General features: G+C 33.0%; 1 long non-coding RNA gene across 1 annotated transcript in view; it reads left to right on the top strand.

The window, feature by feature from the left end:
- The window catches only part of LOC146722844 (uncharacterized), a 28,139-nt gene extending 1,921 nt beyond the window's left edge, over window positions 1–26,218 (top strand). The window contains exons 2-3 of the long non-coding RNA XR_014924913.1: window positions 24,474–24,571; window positions 25,936–26,218. This is a non-coding gene — a long non-coding RNA (uncharacterized LOC146722844). The remainder of the gene's footprint in view (window positions 1–24,473; window positions 24,572–25,935) is intronic.
- The last annotated feature ends 82 nt before the right edge of the window (window positions 26,219–26,300 follow it).

Genomic DNA, 26,300 nt, shown 5'->3' with positions numbered 1-26,300 from the left:
CAGTAGAGCGATGCAGCTCAGCAGCTTGTCGTTTCGGGGCCTTCGCGGGCGTTGGCGGGGCAGCAGTCGGCAAGGCACAACGAGGAGAGACGCGCGAAGGGTTGCCGACTACGGCAACTCCGAGAAAGCGAACAACGAAACCGGCAGGGGGTCCAGGACCGGGGGGCCGGGAACGAACAGACCAATGAGTACAAATGGAGGGCGTGGGGGGGGGGGGCAAGGGGGGGAACCAGTAGTGTCCGCACGAAAAATGGCAGAAAAGGATCAGCCTGTCGGTTACAACTGTCCAATCGGTCAGGTATGTACGTTTAACGAAGCCTGAAGGAGAGGGGATTAGCGTAAACGCGACCGGAAATGACTGAAGACATGGAATGAGTCGGAGACTTTGAAACTACGGCCAACACGGGGTAGTGTGGCAAAAAACCTATGTGGGTTCAATCGGCGTAAACTATCGAAAAGAATGGACGGCTCAACAGGGGCGAAGGGAAAAAGCGCGCCAAAGGGGCCAAGAAGCCGCCCTTAATCCTTGGGCCGGGAGGTACCGGGACACCGGGGGTAGAGAGGAGAAGAAAAGTGGAATAGCACGTCAGATCGGCTGTTGTTTAGGCTGACAGCGATAATGGTGAAAACAAGCGGATGGTGGGCAATGGCGGTATCGGGTTAACGGGGCGGCGCGTGAATGGGGCCATGGGTTGGGGGCCCGGTGTATAAGATTTAAAGGGGGCCTCGTCTGCGGAAAAACGGGGGGAAGACCTCTCAAATCGCCGCGCAAAATTCGCAACCGAAATTATTTAAGGTGTGTACGTTAATATGTGGAAAAAGCGCTCGGGAATTGCAAAATTTTGGTCTAGTTGAAACTTAAGTACTATTTTCTAGTGCCATGATTTTATTCTACAGACTTACGCCTACTCCCAGTGCACGTCCGTGTTGTCGGGTGTTTTCAGTAGAGCTATTATTATTAATCGTAGCTTTACTGAAAATATTATTGTGATTTAACTTGGCACGTGTTTGAAAATTTGTTACAATTTCGGTGTGAAATTGTTTGATTTTCAAAAAAATTACGAGATTCGCGGAAATTGCTGCTTTCTTGGCATTTTCCGTTCGCGGCAGGCGGTTTATTTTTGATTGTTGCAAGTGTTTTTGTTTTTTTTTTATTAAAATAGATAATAATAATGTGAAATAAATCAACGATATTTGACAGATGTGCATATATATAGAATTGTAATAATAATAATATTATATCATAAAATTGTAAATTGTTTCAATTTTTTATAGACTGCGATAAAAGATTTTACATTTGGATAAGAAACTGCGGTAAGTAAAAATATAAAATTCTTGAAAACGTAAAAATATTTGATAACGTAAAAGGTGAACTTTGAAAAATAAGGAACTTAAAAATTGCACTAATAAATGGGCTATATATATGTGAGCCGTGCGCGGATGTAAGGTGTGTTATATCGAAATTTAATTAATAATTAATAGAATTGAGAATTAATCCCAATTTTAAGTTTTACAAATGTCCAAGCTAATTTTTTGTACCTTGTGTACATTTTTGAAAGTTATATCGAAAAATTAAATTTCAATATGCGTCTTACATCTCACATTTCGCATACGGCTCACATATAGCCTATTTATCTCTTATACTTTATTTCAACCCTTATAGAAATTTATTACTAGTAACGCCAATTTATCACTTATTTCGAGTAATTAATCACTTTTATTTCGAATACTTAAATTACTGTATATTATAGTATTTTAAATACTCAAAATAAGTGATTAATTGGCGTAGTGATAAATTTCTACAAGAGAATAAGGAGCCTTTAAATTCTTAATGTAAAAAATTTCAAGTAATTTTCTTTAATAAAATTTAATTAAAAAATTTAATTAAAAAATTTTTGAACACTGTGTTATATCACATTTAAAATCGTGATTATTTCAATAAAATAAAAAAACATTTTATGTGTAAAAAATATATTTTTTATATTTAATAAATTTTATATATATATGCATATATGTAAAATATTCTCTCTCTCTCTCTCTCTCTCTCTCTCTCTCTCTCTCACACACACACACACACACACACACACACACAACGGGGGCCAAATCTCTCAAATTGGTCTCATGATCAATTAGCCTGGATTCGCACCAGGGGCAAAGTCTGTTGGTAATGTCAAACGAATTTAGCCTGGACTTGCACCAGGGGCAAAGTCTTTTGGTCGAGTCTACGAAATTTAGCACGGACTCGAACCAGGGGCAAAGTCTTTTGGTTCAAGTCTACGAATTTAGCACGGACTCGAACCAGGGGCAAAGTGTGTCGGTAAGGGGCAAAGTCTATCGCACGAAGATGGCGGTCTCTTCTTTAGGCAGGCCTTTGGCGATCTGTCTATTAATCTGTGCCGTGGGTAGGTGCGGACACAGATTAATAGACAGATCGCCAAAGGTTGAAGGAGAGACCAGCATTTCTCACTGATTTCAGCGCCATATCGTAGTAGTGGTCAATGCAGTAACTATTAATACATTCCCAAGATAAGAGCGTCTCATGCTCATGAACTCGTCCGGCGGCATGTACGAGATTTATCTTTTCGTAGCGTTCGCGTATTTCGGAAAGGACAGAATTTTATGATGTTATAAATAAATAAATAAATAAAATATTAACCTGACCTATTATAATTATTTTTTAATAAATGTTTCATTATTATTATCATCTAAGTCTAAGTTGTTTAATTAATTTTTAGTTTTTTAATAATTAATTTAATTATTCTAATCATTTTAATATGTGAAAAATACTAATACGTATACGTTTTATAATGAATTAATATATTTCGAGAGTCGAATTATATATTTTTAATAATATAAAAGTGTTCAAAAATTATATTTGACTTTTAATTTTAATTATTTTAGCAAAGAGTTCCGAAATCTCTTACACACATAATAGGGAAGGGATTTTGTTCATCCATATAATTCGCAATTAAGTATATATGTTAATTATTAATTTTAATAAAATACAAAATTAAAATAAAAGGTCAAATATAATTTTTGAACATAAATATATTTAATTCGTTATAAAACGTATACCCGTGATAGTATTTTTCTCGTACAAAAATAACTAGAATAAATTAAATTACTCATAAAAAAATAAAAAAATAATTAAATAATTTATATTATATATGATAATAATAAAACATTTTATAAAAAAAACAGATTCAATAAATATAAGTATATATATAACATGTACTTATATTTATTGAATCTGTTTTTTAATAAAATGTTTTATAAGCTTAGAAAACTTGACTTTGACGTAACTAGCAAATTTTATTTAATTATTTCACGACGGTTTGACGTAATAAATGTTTTATTATTATTATATAAAATATAAGTTTAAATTCTTTAATTAATTTTTAATCTTTTATGATTAATTTAATTTACTCTAATTATTTTTTTTGTACGAGAAAAATACTGTGTATTTCATGGTAATACTTATTTGTATAATTAATTTATATTTTGTGTTTAAAAAGTGAAGGGGGGGGGACCCGGGAAGGGGAAGTGGGGAGGGGAGGAAAGAAGAAGGACCAGAGAGACGAAGGGACGAAGGAAGAGGGAGAGGAACAAAGCCTCTTTCTTATGGGTAGGGTGGGTTGGGTTTTTTGGTGTGTTATAGAGGGAGGGCGGACGCGGGGCGAAGTTTCTATAAAAAATCTGTCAGGAAGGAGATCAGGAAAAGGCGCATGTGAGGAAGGGGGGGGGGATGACGCCGGGGAGAAGGAGGAAGGAAGGGGTTTCAGGCGGGTGGTGTTCCCGGATGTAAGTTAGAAAAGGGCATGAGTTAAGATCTTGTAGTTCTCTTGGGATGGTGTGGATGTGTGGGGGTTGTTTTGGTGGGGGGCGCAGAGCAAAAGACAAAGAAAGGAAAGGAAGGAGGAAAAAAGCGTAAACAAGAAGGGAAACGACGGAGGGGAGCGGAGAGGGAAGAGAGGGAAACAGGGGGAGGAAAAAAAGGAGGCAAGAAGAAGAGAGGGGAGGGGGCAGGGGAGAAGTGGGGAGAGGAGTAGGATGACCATGAGGAGCGAGGCAGCGCAAGCAGCGCGGTCGGGGCGCGCGGGCGGGGGGGGGCGGGCGATGCGGGGCAGGCACAAACGGATAAGGAGCGCGTAGGCGCCGACGGCAACGCGCGAGAAGGGGAAACAAACGAAACTCTGGTCCATGACAGGGTGGGGGCCGGGACGAACGACCAATGAGACAAATGGATGCGGTGGGGGGCTTATAGGTGGGGGGAACAGGAGGCCGTCAGCGGAAAGGTCGAAAAAGGGCAGCAGGGGGCCAACGGGCCAAGCGGGGGCCTAGGAGCTGGGAAAGAACGAATCCGACAAGTAAACGGTAGTAGAGAAAGGCTACCTGAAAGGTAACGGAAGAATGTGAAAGGAGGTGGAGACCGTGAAACGCCAAAACGTGGAGGGAAAAACCGAGGGGGGGCAAGCCGGATAACTCGAAAAGATGGCGCCAACAGTATTGGCGAGAAATCGGCGCCACCTTGGGGCCAGAGAAGCCGCCCGGAGCAGTGGGGGGGGGCCTTAGGGACCGGGAACCCTAGTATATATTATATAAAAGGGTATAAGCACTCAGAACTTGGCAGCTGACAGCGAGAAGTAAAACATTGCGTATCTATTTCAGTGGCGGTGGATCTGGTTTAAACGCAGCGCTTGAATGGGTCCAACTGGTGGGCCGGGGTTAATGTTAAAGGGGCCTCTCTTGCTAAAATCTTGTGGGTAAAGATCCCGCTCCGCGAGCAAAAGGCGAAACCAGAAATTAGGAGATTTTGGACTTGGGATGTGTAAATCCTGGGAGGAATTTGCAAACATTTGTCTAGTTGAAAAGGAGGAGTGGGCCGATGGGCCAGGAAAGGTGATCACAGACTGGACTCGGGGTTGTTAACGAGACGCGGACGACCGCCCAAGTGCACTGGGCGTGGGGCGGGTCAAGGAGACGATGGGGGGAGCGAGGGCCGGAAAAGGAGGAGGGGTGAAGTCGACGGGGGCAGGGAGGGGAAGAATGGAACAAGGGCGGGAAATGTGGGGAGGTGTCAAAAAATTACGAAGGCGTCGCGGAAATTGCGTGCTTTCTTGGCATTTTCCGTTCGCGGCAGGCGGTTTATTTTTGATTGTTGCAAGTGTTTTTGTTTTTTTTTTATTAAAATAGATAATAATAATGTGAAATAAATCACGATATTTGACAGATGTGCATATATATAGAAATTGTAATAATAATAATATTATATCATAAATTGTAAATTGTTTCAATTTTTTATAGACTGCGATAAAAGATTTTACATTTGGATAAGAAACTGCGGTAAGTAAAAATATAAAATTCTTGAAAACGTACCAAAAATATTTGATAACGTAAAAAGGTGAACTTTGAAAAATAAGGAACTTAAAAATTGCACTAATAAATGGGCTATATGTGAGCCGTGCGCGGATGTAAGGTGTGTTATATCGAAATTTAATTAATAGAATTGAGAATTAATCCCAATTTTAAGTCTTACAAATGTCCAAGCTAATTTTTTGTACCTCGTGTACATTTTTGAAAGTTATATCGAAAAATTAAATTTCAATATGCGTTTTACATCTCACATTTCGCATACGGCTCACATATAGCCTATTTATCTCTTATACTTTATTTCAACCCTTATAGAAATTTATTACTAGTAACGCCAATTTATCACTTATTTCGAGTAATTAATCACTTTTATTTCGAATACTTAAATTACTGTATATTATAGTATTTTAAATACTCGAAATATATATATAAGTAATTAATTGGCGTAGTGATAAATTTCTACAAGAGAATAAGGAGCCTTTAAATTCTTAATGTAAAAAATTTCAAGTAATTTTCTTTAATAAAATTTAATTAAAAAATTTTTAAACACTGTGTTAAATCACATTTAAAATTGTGATTATTTCAAGAAAAAAACATTTTATGTGTAAAAAATATATTTTTTATATTTAATAAATTTTATATATATGTATATATGCATATGTAAAATATTCTCTCTCTCTCTATCTATCTCTCTATCTCTCTCTCTCACACACACACATACACACACAACGGGGGCCAAATCTCTCAAATTGGTCTCATGATCAATTAGCCTGGATTCGCACCAGGGGCAAAGTCTGTTGGTAATGTCAAACGAATTTAGCCTGGACTTGCACCAGGGGCAAAGTCTTTTGGTCGAGTCTACGAAATTTAGCACGGACTCGAACCAGGGGCAAAGTCTTTTGGTTCAAGTCTACGAAATTTAGCACGGACTCGAACCAGGGGCAAAGTGTGTCGGTAAGGGGCAAAGTCTATCGCACGAAGATGGCGGTCTCTTCTTTAGGCAGGCCTTTGGCGATCTGTCTATTAATCTGTGGTGCGGAAGAGAGGACCGAAGGTCCTTTTGTGTGTGTATGTGTACACATCCGCAAATCATTATTTTTGGAGGTGAAGAGCATTAAAACTGTGAAAAATAATAAAAACGCATGTGCATGTGACTACAGAGCATGTGCATATGACTATAGATAATATGCATATTATGTCGATATGACAGGTTTCTTAACCTAGAAACCTGTCAACTTTAACGATTCTTTTTGAACCTTGTCTTGTATCATTGATTTCTTGTAAGTGTTAGGTTTCTTGACACCAGTATTGTTAAACTATTTATTACTTTATATTATTTTTCCATTATTTTTCAAGAAAGTCCATACAGCTTTTAATGGCTCTATATTAATGTTCTTTAGCCACTTATCAATAATTATGGATATTTAACATCTAATTTTTCTAATGTTTTATATAGTACATTTCTTGCCTCCTCCAGCCTATTTATCTAAAATATTTTATTATTAAAATATTTTATTTATTTATTTTGATATACATCTAACTTGTTATTTTGTAGTGCCCTACATATATATATATATATATATATATATATTTATTTATTCTGATATACATCTAACTTGTTATTTTGTAGTGCCCTACATGCGCTATCATAGAATTATTAATATTAACACATCTTTTTTAATATTATTGTCTAGTATATATCCTATTGCTTTTTCGATGTTATAATTTTTAATTAATCGGTGTTCAAACTATAAGTAGATGAATTCGCGAAACTCTGATTGACTGTGGAATAGACAGTGTTTTCGCAGCTCACAGCACTCATCATGTGTCCACATCTTTTGCAGCCAAAAAAGGCATCTCTGTAAATTTAATTAAGAGAGCAGCGGGCTGATCCGCTGATTCTCAAACTTTTGCTAAATTTTATAATCGCCTTATTGTTAATTCTGACGCGTTTGCGAATGCTGTATTATCTAATTAATTTTGTCATTTTTCCTTTTTTTATGTTTTCATAATAAATGCTTTCCTTTACTCTACATATTTTAATATCTCTTTTCTTTTTGTCTCTTTTTTACTTTTTAATATCATAACATCAGTTTTTTCAAATTCTTTTGCGGGTTAAAGATCGGCAAATCATTCTCTAAACACCTACACTATGATTCATTCGGACGAGATCCCTGGCATAATTTAATGATTAAACGAACTTATCAAATAAGGTTCGATCATAATTATGCTAGGTCTCGTCCGGATGAAGCTTCCACCCATTTTTTAAATCAAGCCTGCGGCCAGGTTGCACATTTCGGCCGATTTTGCTTACTGCTATCCCCACTTTTTTATTTTATTGCATCTAGATTGCGCGCGGAGACATAAGACATTCGAGCTCAGAGACGATATTTGAATCATACACAGAGCGTTGGCGCGTATCACCCCGTGCGCTGTTTTTTTTATTATTATGTTATTACAATTATATATTACATTAAAAATAACATTAAAATTAATTACGTATGTTAATTGCACATATGTATGTGTGTATGATTAGGGTCTGTATATAAATTTATTATATGATAAGACATATTCCCAGATATAATATTAATATATTTATTTAATATAAAATATTAAAACCGTGTATTCGCTCGTCAATTAATTAAAACAAAATTTAGTATATAAAAAGGCCAACTAATCGAGCATTATTAGATGATATAAACCAAGTATTTATTCTATATAAGATAATACAGTACAAACGTTTCGACCGCACGCGGTCTTCTTCAGTATAGGAATTAAAAGTAGATGATCATAAGTGATTGTAAGTCGCAATTTTATCGCCGAATTAGTGCATGTCGTGTTGAGTCAAATTACAAAACGTCAGTATATTTCTTACGGATTGATCGCTCTATTGAGATGTTTGGCCGATTCCATAGATTTCATCGTTAGTATGCGAAAAATTATTGTTGTCATAACGCACTATGAGTAGTGAGATATAATAAATTAATAATGTGTCAAAATATATAAAATTGGTCTTACATGATCTGTGCGCTTATTTGTAATGTTTGTCGCTTTCCAACTAGACCGTACCAACGTAACATGACCTCTCATTTCCAAATGTATTCATTTTGTAATTATGTGTGTTTATATAGTTTAAGTGTGTTTAGGATTTTAACGATCTATTTTTCTTGTGTTTTTTTTTATTATTACATGTTTGCTAGTTTTTCCAATATATCAAAATAAGATTCGCTAAGCAACTCGGTATCTCTATTTAGGTTTAACCCATTTTTTTGTTCTTTAATGTGTAACATCTCGGAAATCAGTCTTTTGTGATAATTAGTTTCACTGTCTAAAATTTTAACGTTGTCCCAATCAAAGGAATGATGTTTATTTGATATGTGATCAGAGATTGCCGAATATCTTGTCGAATCTAACTTTATGTTGTTAAAGTGTTCTTTCATTCTAGTCTGCAATTGCCTCTTTGTTTGGCCCACATAAGAAGCGTTGCAATCTTTACAATTGATCTTATAGACTACATTTGACATACATGGGTGTTCATTTTTATCTTTTTGCGTCTTAATAATTTTATCGAATTTATTAATACATCTGTATCCTGTTATGAGTTCAAAATCATACCATAACAATCACTAACAAAACGGATATCAACATACATATAGAAGCGAAAATATTTTCTAACAATAATATTCACCTCATAGACACACAAATAATAAATGGTTTATCAACCTTTCCAACATAGATATTCCTCCTAATGTTTCGAACCTTTTACAAATGGGTGGTAATTTTGGCTTACCTAATATTAACACAAAATCAGCTATACACGAATTTATTAAGGATATAGAAAGCAACTCGAAACGTAATAATATTAACAACCTCACAACCATCCGAAGTATTGCTATTCCAAAATTTGCACATCTCTTAAATTCCAAAACTAAAAAAGATTTCACACATCAAAAATTACTCAGTTCATACAAAGATTCCGTAAGATTTTGCAAAGAAAATCCTAACATTATATTCACACGCGCGGATAAAGGCAATGTTACTGTTGCAATGGACAAAACATATTATATTAATAAAATGGACGATCTACTAAATGATGTCAACACTTATTCCATCATTAAAAAAACCCATGCAAAATAATAGAAAAGGATCTAAACAATTTGTTGAAAAAATGGCATAAGAATGATTACATCTCTAAAATTGATTATTATAAATTATGGTCTAGTGATTCTTTCTTGCCAAAAGCTTACGGATTACCTAAGATTCACAAAGAAAACACTTCTTTTAGAATCATTGTCTCATCAGTTGATACTGCGTTGTATGCGTTTGCCTCGTTTATGCATAAAATTTTATTAACTAGCATTCCTAGAGCTAAGAATTATATTAACAGTAGCTTTGATTTGTACAGCTTGCTTTCTGGCAAAAGGATTGATAACAACGAGTTATTGTTCTCGTTAGATGTGGTCTCACTTTTTACTAACGTGCCTCTAAATCTCGCAATTAATGATATTAATGATAGATGGGAACACATCACAAAGATCACAAAAATACCTAAAAAAGAATTCATAGAAGGGATTAATTTTATTTTAACATCCATCTATTTTACCTTCAAAGATAAGATTTATAACTTATGGGACTCCCATGGGCTCTCCATTGTCTCCGATTATAGCCGACATAGTGATGCAGGATTTAGAAGACACAGTTTTGAATTCGTTAAACACGAAATGCACGTTATATTTCCGATACGTGGATGACATTTTGTTAACCACTTCTAGTGAGAATGACTCGGATTGTCGATGGTTTTAATAAATACCACGACAGATTAAAATTCACCGTAAAACAAGAGGTTGGCCGCTGCTTAAACTTTTTAGATTTGTCTATTATAATGACGATCAACATGATACATATAGATTGGTATCAAAAAGATACCTTTTCAGGAAGAACCTTATCTTTCTTTTTACACCACGCACTTTGCCATAAGATCGGCATAATTTATAACTTAGTTGATAGATGTCTACTATTATCACATTCACAATTTTTTAATAAAAACTTGATATTAATTCGGACCAATATTTTTCTCGCCTATTTCTTTACAGGGGATGTTAAGAGAAGGAACAGGGGGAATTTTTGAGATCCCAACCATAGGATTCAAATTCCTTTCCAAAATGTTCTTTCCTTCATAATTGTCGCAATAACATCGCGTTTGGCTCTATTGGTCGAGAGGAATCAAGTGGAGATTGTGGCTTTAAAAATTAAAAGAGCTGACTAAATAAGTATTCGCATTATTGATATTAATTATTGACATATTAAAAAGCAACGGTTACCCCCTAGATCTCATTTTTAATAAAATCAACCATCGGATAGGGCATCTTATTTCCAAAAAAAGTATCTTAAATAGACACAGTAAAAGACAAATAGGCAACTCAGAAAAAGAACCAGTACCAAAAAAATTCTTTGTTATCCTATATATTAATAAAATTTCAAAAATGATTGTTTCTTCGCTAAAAAATACGGAACTTATAACAGGATACAAATGTATCAATAAATTCGATAAAATTATTAAGAAGCAAAAAGATAAAAATGAACACCTATGTACGTCAAATGTAGTCTATAAGATCAATTGTAAAGATTGCAACGCTTCTTATGTGGGGCAAACGAAGAGACAATTGCAGACTAGAATGAAAGAACACATTAACAACATAAAGTTAGATTCGACAAGATACTCGGTAATCTCTGATCACATATCAAATAAACATCATTCCTTTGATTGGGACAACGTTAAAATTTTAGACAGTGAAACTAATTATCACAAAAGACTGATTTCCGAGATGTTACACATTAAGGAACAAAAAAATGGGTTAAACCTAAATAGAGATACCGAGTTGCTTAGCGAATCTTATTTTGATATATTGGAAAAACTAGCAAACATGTAATGATAATAAAAAAACACACAAGAAAAACAGATCGTTAAAATCCTAAACACACTTAAACTATATAAACACACATAATTACAAAATGAGTACATTTGGAAATGAAAGTGTTACGTTGGTACGGTCTAGTTGGGAAACGACAAACATTACAAATAAGCGCACAGATCATGTAAGACCAATTTTTATATTTTGACACATTATTAATTTATTATATCTTACTACTCATAGTGCGTTATGACAACAATAATTTTTCGCATACTAACGATGAAATCTATGGAATCGGCCAAACATCTCAATAGAGCGATCAATCCGTAAGAAATATACTGACGTTTTGTAATTTGACTCAACACGTCATGCACTAATTCCGCGATAAAATTGCGACTTACAATCACTTATGATCATCTACTTTTAATTCCTATACTGAAAAAGACCGCGTGCGGTCGAAACGTTTGTACTGTATTATCTTACATAGAATAAATACTTAGTTTATATCATCTAATAATGCTCGATTAGTTGGCCTTTTTATATAAATTTTATTTAATATAATTATTATATATATATATTTCAATGAAGTCAATAAATGGTATATATTTAAATTTAATATCAATAGATTTCCACATCACCTTTTTGAGGTACTATTGTTAATGCGTTTTTTTGAGTGGTTTCCCCAATAGGCCTATTCCACTATAAAGTTTAAAATTATTTACATTTTGTTGCTTTAAGTTCCGAAACATCAATGTTAATTTTGGATAAATTTATTCTCATCAACAAGGATAACGATGTATCGTTTAATGACGAATGTGCTCTAGTTTATGTGCTTTATTTTAGAAAATGAGGATTCACATAGATACGTAGTCCAAACATTGAAAAAATTTTTTTTGTAAAATTTTGTAATTTTGGATATTTTACTCTGTCCATAATTTTGAAAAAGTTCACACTAGTTTTTGTTCGATATTTCAGTGAAATATCATTTTGTAGATCACACAGTTCTAATTGAAAATCTACACTCTGTTCAATTATCGGAACTGTTCGAGGATTTTCGTATAGTAAAAGATCTTTTTTTAACTCTTGAAAATCACGAAATCGCTTATCACAAATTGTGCAATTAATTCATTAAGTAAATGTATGTATTTTTTAAAATCGCATTTCGTACCATATTCTTCAATGATAATGTTGCAAGAAGGGAAGAAAAGAAAAGTATTTTCTTCCAAATGATTTAAAAATATTTTTAATTTTGCGCGGAAAGACTCAACATGATTACTAATTCGGATATCGTTTGATTATTCTGTTGAAACTTTAAATTTAAACTATTTAAATGGCAAGTTAAATCTGTGATGAAAGCTAATTCCAATGAAAGCTGATTCTACATCTTCGAAAAATGATTTAAATGTTTCCAATTTTGGGGTACACTTTTCTTGTATGAAAATATATATTTCTTTTTTTTATAGTAAAAAATGTTTGCAAAGTTTTTCCGGCACTTAACCATCGAACTTCACAGTAAAGTGGTACGTCTTTATAAGCTGCATTGTACTCTTCAAGGAAATTTTAAAATTTGTGATGAAGCAGGGATTTGTTGCCACCTTTAATTGCATTTACAATTTCTATTACGATCTGCATAGCGGTAGATAATTTCATAGCTTTTCCGCATAAAGCTTCTTGGTGTATAATACAATGAAGCAAAGGAAATTTTAAATTTCTTTGCCTTAATTGTCCTAAAAAATCAATTTTGGATTCTACCATTGATTTAACACCATCTGTCACTATACACGAGCATTTTGAAAAATCACAATCAAATTTATTTAAAGTATTTTCCAATGCTCTGTAAATTCAATACCGGTCGTTGTAGCATGTAATGGCACGAAATCTAACATTTCTTCGGTACATGATAAATTTTCTTGCACAATCCGCACAAAAATACTTAATTGGTTTATATGTCGAACATTCGTGCTTTCATCGAGGCACAACGAAAAATAAGTAAATGTATCTAATAACAATTTTAATTTTTGTTCTATAGAACTGTTATAATAATTCTATAGTGCTATCATAATAATTCTTAATCTTACCGTGTCGCGAGAAAGTGGAATGTTATTAATGTCAAGATAAATTGTTGTCAGTCTAAATTAAAAACAAGGTTGTGGAATAATTGACCACACTGACTATAGATGAATATCTTTATTATAGCGATGTTTCGACCCTAAATTGGGTCCTTTTGTTTGAAAATTAATACAAAGAAAATAATGCCGTATCAATAAGGAAATCTAACCCATTTTAATTTTAATATACAAAAAATAATTTGTTAAACACGTTTGCGATTAGAAACATAAGCCTATGTAAAGGTATTTTAAATTAAAAACTCTTAAACGTTAAATGACAAATTCAAGTGAAAATTCGATTGTCATTAACAATGTTTGCAAAATCAAGATCTACCATAATATAAATTGATGCTAATCAAAATAGTAAAGAAGCGCAGAGATAAAACAGTAAACATAATACATTAACAATTCAACATAGTCAAGGATATTAAAGTATATTAAGAATATTGTCATAAATAATATTTAAATTTTCTGTGTTTTTCTGTAGATTAATCGCGTTCTTATGTTTTTTAATATATGTATATCATTTCACATTTAAAATACCTTTACGTAGGGTTATGTCTCTAATCGCAAACGTGTTTAACAAATTATTTTTTGTATATTAAAATTAAAGTGGGTTAGATTTCCTTATTGATACGGTATTATTTTCTTTGTATTAATTTTCAAACAAATTTCTTATATTCCTTTGTATTTTTGTAGCTGGAAAAGGACCCAATTTAGTCGAAACGTCATTATAATAAAGATATTCATCTACACGGAGAAAATTTTATATTAAATGTTACTATAATGTCACAGTAGCTGCGGACTATCAAGACTTTATAAGTTAAATGTTATATTCATTATTTTAAAAACAATGACGCAAAGCAATTTTTACTCTTCCTTATAATAAAATTTGTATATTATAAAGTAAAAATTTTCTGAATGAATGTTAGTATTGCAAAGAAAGATAAAAAATAATACTAAAATAAATTGTAACTATACAACATAGCAAAAATTTACTCTTCTCACTTTATAATATAGTTTTAGCGGCGATTTCACTAAAATTACTTTATTGATGTGATAAAAAGTGATATTGCTATAGTAAAAGTTATATCGAAATCATTTTAATAGTATCAAACTGTGTATAATAGCGGTGTTGCCAAGCGGACCTGGTAACACAAGAGCAAACGCGTTTACAAGTTCGCAATACGTTTTAACAGTTCGAAGCTCGAGGAAGTTGACGTCGTTTATTGAATTTCGGTTTTTGTTTAGAAGTGCGTGAAAAGTGACATACAAAAAGAACACGTAAGTCAAAATCAGTTCTATTATAATATAGATGATATAGATGCATTAAATAAAAATGTCATCTGATATGTGGAAATTCTAATCAAAGGTAACTAAATTTATATTATTAGAATTATTAAAACTAAAATATTGTTTAATTTTTTTTCGTAAAATGCATTATTTTTTTCTGTAATTCTTATAACGTTTGGTCTAGTAAATCAAGTAATGTTTCATAAATTAGGATTAATTATTTTTTATTTATTAATTTTTAATGCGGGATTAAAACAGGTAGAAACGACTTTGATTCTGAGAAGGTGTTATTAGTAATTTATACCATTATTAATTTTGTCACAATCAATATATGATTTAGTTGATTCACTCCATTTCCAGTCATTAATCTATAATTTTTAAATAATATAGAATTTTAACTTTAGTTATTTAATTTTTTTGTCATCACAAAAAAAATTATCTTTATAAATAAAATTAATATATAAATTTTTATATGAAAAACTAATATTTAAAATCAATAAACAAAAAATAATTAATAATTAATAATTAATAATTTATGAAACATTACTTGATTTACCAGACCAAACATTATAAGAATTACAGAAAAGAAATAATGCATTTTACGAAAAGAAATTAAACAATATTTTAATAATTTTAATAAGTTTTAATAATTCTGATAATATAAATTTAGTTATCTTTGTTTGATTAGAATCTCCACATTTAGATGACATTTTTATTTAATGCATCTATATCATCTATATTATAATAGAACTGATTTTGACTTACGTGTTCTTTTTGTATGTCACTTTTCACGCACTTCTAAACAAAAACCGAAATTCAGTAAACGACGTCAACGACGATAGCTATAATAAGTATAAGTATAGATACGTTTAAGTAGTGAAAAAAAGGTTTAACATATTATAATACTTTAAATGATACATAATAAAGGTAACTTTTTATATCTACGAATTTTTACTATGGCAAATGATAAAATCTATTAGGTAAATGTTGGTTTTAAGTTTTGCTATGTTATACTTTAATTTATTCTATAAAATCATGATGGTCCACTAATAATGCAAAAAATAGTAAAATATAATTTAAAATTATATTACAAATTAATATAAAATTTTCTCCGTGTATAGTCAGTGTGGTCAATTACTTAACAATCTTGTTATTAATGTCCTCAAGGGTCACAGTATATCCAAATGTTGTAACTTCTGCAAGAATACTCTTTAATGAAAACACCATCGGTAAACGGTTTTGAATGTTTTGCAATAAGATATGAAATGGCATACGACGCACGAACTTTTTGTCTTGAATATCTTCATCTTCATTATCACAAATATCCGAAATTGCATCAAAACGTTGCTGATAGGAGGAGTTCTCTTAACGCCGGACGGCACCTAATACCGGACATACAGGGTTTGTCCGGAAAGTAATGCGTCGCATTTTTTTAAAAAAGAATTTATTGATCGCATAGGTAAAACAACTTAAAATTGTTCGAAGTATGACCCTTCTGCGTCAATACATTTTTGCCAACGCGATTTCCATGCGTCATAAGATTTCTGGAACTCCTTGACTGGGATGCTATTCAGGGAGGCCGTCGAAGTAGCTTGTACGTTGTCAACCGACTCGAGCTGTTGTCCTTTGAGCTCCCTTTTCAGCCGAGGAAATAAAAAAAAGTCCGCCGGGGCCAAACTTTCTTGAGCATTTCAAAAGTTTCCAGCGGCGTCTTGTCCAGCTTCACGCAAAACTTTATCGCATAGCGTTGCTCTATCGTTCTCTCCATCACAAGTTCGACGCGACCACTAAGCAGAGGTTCACAGAATAAGCCGTCCTAACCCTCCAAGCGCATGGAAACAATTGAGCGACCTACCGTTGGAAAGCTAAGGGTACCCCCCTTCCTCCCCAACCGGTCCCATCGCTCTGCGATGTATAGTCGCGTCACAAAAAAATGCGACGCATTACTTTCCGGACAAACCCTGTATATCATGTCTATGTAAGTAAAAACGCGATCGAATAGTTATATCGGTGATAGGGCAGTGGAGAGGATAGTGATCCCTATCATCGATATAACTATTCGATCGCGTTTTTACTTACATAGACATGATATATGTCCGGTATTAGATGCCGTCCGGCGTTAAGGAAACTCTCCCTACACTAATTTTAATGCTGCAATCAATGCAGACTTTTCGTGTCCCGCATATGCTGAATATTCGTTTAAATGTTTGTGTTTATAATGTCTATGAATCACATATTTTGTCACAAAAGTAGGTTCAAAACCACACAAAAGACAAATTCTTCGCTTTGCAATACATGCGAAGAAACAGTCTTCCCATGTTGGATTAAAATAATGCTTATAATTCTTTTAGTAGCCATTTCTCAAAATTGGCACAACACAATATGTTTTACATATCAATTGCATAATGTACAGATACGTTTACACGAATTGACGTACAATAAATTAATTGTGTTTTGTTATAGCGTTTTTTAAATATTATCAATACCTATTACATACATAGCAAAATTTTTAACAAAAAGCCAAATGTCCAGAATAAAAATAAAAGTGGCTACTAAAAATATTTAAGTATTATTGTAATTCAAGATGAAAAGATAATTTCTTTATGTATATATATATATATATATTGTAAAAATATATAAAATCATACAACATACAATTATTTTTTTACAGTATATATATATATATATATATATAAGAGGAGGAGCTGAAAAGGGAAAAGGGGGGAGGGAAAAGGAATAAGAAAAAGAGGGAGATGGACAAAGAGGGGAGGAGAAAGAATAAGAGAGGAAATAGAGTGGGGAGAGGGGTGGAAGGAGGGGATTGAAGAGGAGCTAGAGGAAAAAATAGGAAGAATAGAAGAGGAATTGAGAGAAGGAGAAAAAGAGAGTGGAGAAGGGAAAAGGAAAGAGTGGTGGGACGAAGGATGTGAGAAGAAGAGGAAAGAAGTGAGGAAAAAGTTAAGAGAATGGAGGAAAAAAGGAGGAGGAGGAGAAGGATATAGAAAAGTAAGGGCGGAATATAAGCTAATGTGTAAAGGAAAAAGGGAGGAGAGGCTAAGATGGTACAAGGAGGCGATAGAGGCAAGAACGGAAGGAGAGGTATGGAAGATTATTAACAGGGAAAGGAAAAAGAGAGAAGGGGTGAATGAGGAGATAAAGGCGGAGGAATGGAAGGAATACTTTATGGATTTATTGGGAGGGATAGAGGTAAAAGTGGTAAGAGGAGGAAAAGAAAAAAGGGAGAGGGATGAGGAGCAGGAGATAAGCAGGGAGGAAGTGAAGAGGATGCTGGGAAAACTGAAGAAAGGAAAAGCAGCGGGGGAGGATGGGATACCAAGTGAGGTATGGAAATGTGGAGGGGAGAGGGTAGAAGAGTGGGTATGGGAAATGTGCAACAGAGTATGGAGAGGAGAAGGATGGCCGGAGAGGTGGAAAGAAGGGATAATAGTGCCACTGTTGAAAAAGGGAACAGGGAATAAAGTGGAAAACTATAGAGGAGTGACATTGATGCCAACGCTATACAAGGTATACGTGGGGATTTTAACTGAAAGGTTAAAGGAAGAAATGGAGGGGAAGAATATGATACCGGAGAGTCAGACAGGTTTTAGGAAGGGAATGGGGGTGATGGATAGTATCTATGTGTTGAATTATCTGGTGAATAAGAGGGTAAATAAGAAGGGAGGAAAGGTAGTCGCGGCATTTATGGACCTGAAGGCGGCGTTTGATTCGGTAGATAGGGAGGTGTTAATGGAGGCAATGAAGAGGAGGGGAGTGAGGGAGGGTTTAAGGAGTAGGATAGAAGAGGTGTACAGGGAAACGAGGAGTAAGGTAAGAGTGGGGAAGGAGGAGGGAGAAAATTTTTGGACGGCAAGGGGGGTGAGGCAAGGTTGCCCAATGAGTCCGCACTTATTCAGTTTGCTGATAGCGGATATAGAGGAAGTGCTAAGAAAAGGAGGTTGGGGGGGGGTGAAACTGGGAGGGGAAAAGGTGCATTGTTTGGCGTACGCAGATGACATGGTACTGTTGGCGGAGGATGAGGAAGGGATGTATCAACATATGTTGGGGAAAATGGAGAGTTATATGGACAAGAAAAGGTTAGAGGTGAATGTGGATAAGACAAAGGTAATGAGGTTTAAAAAGGGAGGAGGAAGAATGAAGAGAGTGGAGTGGAGATGGAAAGGAAAAAGGTTAGAGGAAGTGAAAGAATTTACATATTTAGGGTATAAGCTACAGAGGAACGGGGGGCAGGAGGCGCAGGTAAAGAACAGAGTTAGGAAAGCAGGAGCGGTGATAAGACAGGTGTGGGGAATGGGAAAGAGAAAGTTTGCAGGAGACTGGATGAAAAGAGTATGGCTAATGGAAAGGTTGGTGGGGACGGTGTTGGAATATGGGGCGGAAGTATGGGGATGGAAGGAGAGGAGAGAGGTGGAGGCAATGCAGGAACGATGGATTAGGTGGACGTTAGGAGTAGACTGGTGCACGCCGGGGTATATGGTAAGAGAGGAGATAGGAAAAGACAAATTTAGGATAAGGGCAGGAAGGAGGGCGGTAGGGTATGAGAGGAAGTTGGAGGAAGGAAGGGGAGGAAGTTTAGCGAGGAAATGTTTTGAGGATATGAAAGAGAGGATAAGAGGAGGAAAGGAAAGAACGATGTGGGAGGAAAAGAGGGAGAAATTCTGGGAAGAAAGAGGAATAGAAGGGAAAGAGATGGAGGAAAAAAGGGGAAGGGGAGAGGAAGTATATGAGGGGTGGGAGCAGAAAGACAGGGAAAGGCAAAAGGAGGAAAGATGGGAGAGGATAAGAGAGTCGAGATATAATAGATGGTATGGGGAATGGAAGGAGGAGGGTTTACCGGAATACCTGAGAAAGGGATGGGGGGAAAGTAGATGGAGAAGGATAGTTAGGTTCAGAATGAACAATGAGATGAGAGGGGCAAGATACTGGGAAGAAGAGGAGAAAAGAAGATGTAGGTTATGTGGGATAGAAGAAGAAACATGGGAGCATGTGATAGGAGAATGTGGTGGAGAAGGAGAGAAGGGAAACTGGTGGGAAAGAATGAAGGAAATATTGCAGGAAGGAGGAGAAGGGGAAGGATGAATGAGAGAAATAGAGAAAAAGAGGGAAGAGGGAAGAACGGAAGAAAAGGGGGAGGGAGGGGAAAAGGAGGAAGGAAGTATGAGGAGGAGAATGAGTGAGGTATGAATGAGGTGGTGGAGAATATATGGGGAATCGGAAGCCGAAGCGAAGCGAAGCGATAGGTAGGGACGGCTCTTTCTCTCTCTAAAGTAGTAGGATAAGTAGGTTAAGGTAGAATTAAGTTATTTGTAAATTAGATGTAAGAGTAGAGATAAGAATAGATATAAGTAAAGATTGTAAGAGTTGTGTAAGTTGGGGAACGCTCCTTCAAAAGCGCCTTCAATCCCTCAGGGGAAGAATAAAGAATTGAATTGAATTGAAATATATATATATATATATATATATATATATATATATATTGTAAAAATATATAAAATCATACAACATACAATTATTTTTTTACAGTATATATATGTATATATATATATATATATATATATATATATATATATATATTGTAAAAAAATAATTGTATGTTGTATGATTTTGAATCTGCTTGTGAGAAAATGTTCATAAACATTATAATTACAAACATTTTAAAAAGTATTTTTATAAAAAATTTTTGCAACATTTGGAAATACAATGATACTTAAAAAAACATTAACATTTCATTTATTCGTAACACGGTGAGATAAAAAATTATAGCCTGTTCTATAGAAGACAAATTGAAATCATTATTAAATATATGTATACACTTACTTTTCATTGTGCCTTAATAAGAGCATTGATGTTTGATATATAAGTCAATTAAGCATTTTTGCGCGAATTAAACAAAATGACTTTTTATATATTGAAGAAATGTCAGATTTAGCGCTAGTACACAGAATAATAACTGCCATTGATATTTACAGAAGACTTAAAATGACCTTAAAAAAATTTATTTGCGATTTTTTTAAATGTTCGTGCATAGTGACAGATAGTGCGAAGTCTATGGCACGATTAGATTTTTAGGATAATTAAAGAAATTTAAAATTTTCTTTGCTTCATTGCACATATACCAGGAAGCTTATGCAGAAAAGATATAAAATAATCTATTGCCATGCAGACAGGAACAGCAATCGTAAATACGATAACAACAAATCTTTGCTTCATTACAAGTTTCAAAGCTTTCTCGAAGAAAAAAACTTTGCAAAAAACATTGCAAAATTTTTTTGCTATAATAAAAGAATAATTTTTCCATACAAAAAAAATGTATTGTAAAACTTGACACATTTAAATTATTTTTTAAAAACGTGGAATTATTTTGAAACAAGCTTTTATCGCAGACTTGACTTGTCACCTAAATACTTTGAATTTGAAACTCCAACAGATTGACCAAACAATATCTGAGTAATGAGTTATGTTAATTCGTTTCGCAAAAAATAAAAGACTTTGTTCTTTACAAAAATCTTTGACCTGTTCCAATAGTTTAATAGAGTATTGACTTTTAATTAGAACTATGCGATTTCTAAAGCGCTATTCACTGAAATCGTGACCAGAAACAGGTATGGAACTTTTTAAATTTTGAAAAATATAATATGTATATATACCTAAACCAACCCAGTAAGCAAAAAATCATTGCTACAACGTTATTATTGCTGTCAAGTAGTTTTTAACATTGTATGCAACATCATTATGAACAAACTTTGACATTGATTTAGAGGTTTCAGTAATGTTGAAATTAACGTTTTTAAAATATTTTATTAATATTTTGAGAGCCTTATGTTATTAAATAATATTTTTGAAACATTTATAAAAAAAACATCAGTTAAAATATTTTTTAGAATATTTATTAATAATATTTTGTGCAACCGGCGCGCGAAAAGTCGCCCTTTACGCACATAATGGGATTTTAGAAAGGGCTCCCTTTCGACGCACCGATCACACAAAATATCGTAGCCAACATGTGCGGGTTATAAATCGGCCGAGAGTGCAGATTGTCACACTCGGCTTCGCCTCGTGCACCAAACTTCCGCACTCTCGGCTGATTTACAATCCCCCGCACTTGTTAGCTAATATACTATTAAACATGTTTATACAACATTATATCATAACGTTTGGAAAATTTATATAAAATCAACATTATAAAATGTTGATTAAATATTTCTTGCTTACTAGGAAATATCCAGAATTATAAAATTTCGAAATAAAAATATTTTCAAAATTTTTGGATCTCTGTATTTAAATCCTTTTTTCCCATGTATTTTCGAATCCTCATTTTCAAAAATGAAGCACATAAAATCGAGCACACGTTCGTCATTAAACTATAACATCGTTATCTTCGTTGATGAGAATAAATTTATTCAAAATTAACATTGATATTTCGGAACTTAAAGCAACAAAATGTAAATATAAAGTGTAAGACAGGCAACAAGAGCCAATCGTGGATGACAGTGCGTTATTCCAACGAAACTAAATTTTTTCGTTAGAATTAAATATGTACCTGTGCACAAGGCACCAAATTTTACTTGGTCACGACCAAGATTTTAAAATATAAAATAATCTCATATTTGAGATTTAATTTCAATAATCCTTTAACCCCCTGCGGAAATAAATAAATAAATGCAAGAGAAAAATATAGATCCGAAAGTCGCTGAATCGGGAATCGAATTTATTTCCGCAAGGGGGTTAAAGGATTATTGAAATTAAATCTCAAATATGAGATTATTTCATATTTTAAAATCTTGGTCGTGACCAAGTAATATTTGGTGCCTTGTGCACAGGTATTTAATTCTAACGAAAAAATTTAGTTTCGTTGGAATAACGCACTGTCATCTGCGATTGGTTCTTGTTGCATGTCTTACACTTTAAATTCATATTTATATTACGGAGCCGTGTTAAACTCTTAAAATGTAAATAGTTTTTAACTTTATAGTGGAATAAACCTATTGGAGAAACCACTAAAAAAAAAAACGCATTAACAAGTAGTACCTCGAAAAGGTGATATGGAAATTTATTGATGTTTTTAAATATATACCATCTATTGACTTTATTGCAATATATAATAATTATATTAAATAAAAATATTAATACGTTAAATAACACGTTAAATAACGAAGTCGCCAGTGATGACTAAAAATATAATAATTCTTAACTTTATTAAAAATATTAATATTATATCTGGGAATATGTCTTATTATATATAATAAGTTTATATACAGACCTTAATGATACACACACAACGCGCGCGCGCGCACACACATACGCACGCACACACACATGCAATTAACATACGTAATTAATTTTAATGTTATTTTTAATGTCATATGTAATTGTAATAACATAATAATAGAAAAACAGCGCACTGGGCGATACGCGCCAACGCCCTGTGTATGATTCAAATATCGTTCCTGAGCTCGAATGTCTTATGTCTCCGCGCGCAATCTAGATGCAATGAATTAAAAAAGTGGCAGTAGCAAAATCGGCCGAAATGTGCATCCCGGCCGCATAGCATGCTTTAGATTACCCTCCCCATGATGTTTTTTCTTTGTGATTTGCCTCCTTTTTTTTGAACTATGAAACAATATAGGGACCCGCGCCTCCTATGATGAAAATTTTTTATAATCTGAAATTTGTTGCAAAAGCGTGCGCAAAGGCACGACTAATTAATTTTTAATTAATTAATTAATATAATTGCAGACTGTCCCGGTTAACGACACGTTAAACTCCAAAAAAAACTTTAACGATTAATATTTCGCTTCGCGTGGCATACCACCATTTTTTTCTGCTAGATTTTTTGTGCAAAAACGCGTCAAATTAACATAATTTTATTGATTTTTGAGGTGAGGTCTGTATTATAAATAATTACTATCTTTTTATTAATAGCTTATTACATAAATATGTTTATAATCTAATTTAATTACCATATACCAATTATCATATATTATTCGATCTAAAAAATTTTCTTTTTTTGATTATAATGAATATTTAAATATGAATCAGCCCATTCCCGATTCAGCCGACTTTTTTGGACCGATATATTTTTCTCGTCTATATTAATTTTAGGAAATTTTAAAAGGTTTGTTAGGAAGAAAGAGTAACTTATAAATCTCGATTTGAGATAGTTCCTCATCTTGGCAAATTTGCTAAGCATTATATATTGGCTCTCACAGCAATAGATTCTCTATCTTTGTTATTTACAATAAGAGCGATCTAGCCATATCATTCATTTAAATATGAGTTTATTTTGATACTAAACATTTGAAACAAAAGCCTTTCCCAGTATTATAGGTTTTAATATGCTATTTGCAAATAATGCATTATATAGTGTTATTGCCAGATACACCAATTGAATTAAACTGTGTGTGTTTCAATTCTTTTATATGCTTCTCTATATTTTGAGTACTAAATGTAAATACCTGATGCATAACTACATCAGTAATCCAATAATTTCCATACTCAGTAATCCAATAATTTCCATGATCAATGATTAAACTACATGGAAGAGAGATAAAATATGATTTTTCCAAATAGTATTAACAGAAGGTTATATTAAAGTAATCATTTTGATTAAAAAAATACAAATTTTGAATCGAATAAAATGTAGGAGTTACTAAATTAGATTAGCTGTCGTGTAATTGTAGTCAATGAAACACGTTTTAAATCCTGTAGACAAATAAGAAGAAAAAAAAGGAATAAATATACAGTATTCAGATTAACACTTTATTTTTTACAGGGAAACTATATGGTATGTACATGAGTATGAATGGAGGTATAAGTGATAAATAGTATAAAGAAAAGAAGTAGATCGACGTGTAATACAGTATTACACACGTGAGTATTGATTTTTTTGCTATCCAACTTACATTATATAATTGTTGTACAATATATAACTAATATGCAAATATTATATATTACATATATATATGTTAGTTGTAATTAATATATATGTCCTGATGTACTGCTAGTACAGAAAATCTCTAATATATATAATGCAAACTATAGATTTTTAGTACTGACAGTGTATATTGGATATAATTTGTAACTAATGTGCATGTTACATGTAACATATATATATAGATTGAAATTATTATACATATTCCGATATACTGCCAGTACTGAAAATAATCCAATATATCTAATGTAAACTGTAGATTTTTAATATTGGTAGTGTATTTTACATTATAGCATATTATATATTATAAATATTACATCTATTAGTGAAACAGATATATAAACAGATATATAATTGTTGTATAATGTTATTTTGTAATTATATTGTAATTATATCCCAGATATTAGATATGTTCTGCTATACACTGCCTGTATTGAAAGTCTATAAACTACGTTAGATATATTAGAGATTTTCAGTATTGACAGTATATCGGAATATATCTACTAATTGCAATCAATATATATGTTATACTGCTGATAATGACAGTTTATAATATATGTAACGTAAACTATAGATCTTTGGTACTAGCAGTGTATGTGGAAATATACCTAATATTGATAAATCATTGTGCTATATTCTAGAATATAATTACAATATAACTACAGTATAACATATATTATATATATTACATCTATATAAAAGAAACAGATTTATAATTGTTTGATGTTTATACTGTACTTATTTCCTACATATTATACATATTCCGTTATACAGTGTCAGTATTAAAAATTATAGTTTATATTAGATATATTAGAGATTTTCTATACTGGCCTGGCAATATATAGGAACATGTCTATTAATTGCAACTAATATATATATGTTACATCCCAGCAAACACCAAGTAACTATTATATAACTCATAATTATATAACTGTTATATAATTTCCCACGCGTGTGTTATATTGCGTTTACATTGTTGAGTGGAAAATTATAACTAACAGTTATATAATTATTATTTGGTGTTTGCTGGGATGTAATATGTACGCTAATTACATATACAATAATAATATATCTCTTTTACTTAAATGTATATGTAATATTTATATAAATTAAGGTTTATTTTATTATTCTGTGCATAAAAATATTAAAGATGGGATAATAAAAAAAATATATTTTCCGATACTTTAAATTTGATGTCAAAATATATGACAATAAAATATTTAATATAAAGTAAATAATAAAAAAAATTATTTTCATGTTTTCATAATATAAAAAGAATAAAAAGAATATTATATATATGTAGGATATCATCGAAATGTTCGATCGGAAAAGGCACACTACTCCGAGAAGCAGATACAGAAAGAGATGAAGGATGTACCAAGATTGCAACAACAAGGTTCTGCCAAGTCAGAGAAAGAAATATTGTTTCTCTTCAAGAACAAGTCGATCAGCAATAAAAAAAAGTCGCGGCGCGGAGAAGAATATATAGATAACGAAGAAGAACATTGATATCGAGAAGAAGTACGTGGCAGAATCGAGAGAAAAGATTTTGAAGATTACGGAGGATATGAAATAGAAAAAAAGAGGTAATGCCGAAAAATATTGATGAAAGGAAGAAATATAAGAACATGTGAGAAAGTTTACCGAATACAGAAATTGTGAAATTAC

This window comes from Nylanderia fulva, unplaced genomic scaffold (assembly GCF_048542155.1).
Source record: "Nylanderia fulva isolate GAGA-0341 unplaced genomic scaffold, ASM4854215v1 Scaffold265, whole genome shotgun sequence".
NCBI classification, from domain to species: domain Eukaryota; kingdom Metazoa; phylum Arthropoda; class Insecta; order Hymenoptera; family Formicidae; genus Nylanderia; species Nylanderia fulva.
Note: the sequence above shows the minus strand (reverse complement) of the source record. Positions and strands in the feature narration are given on the sequence as shown.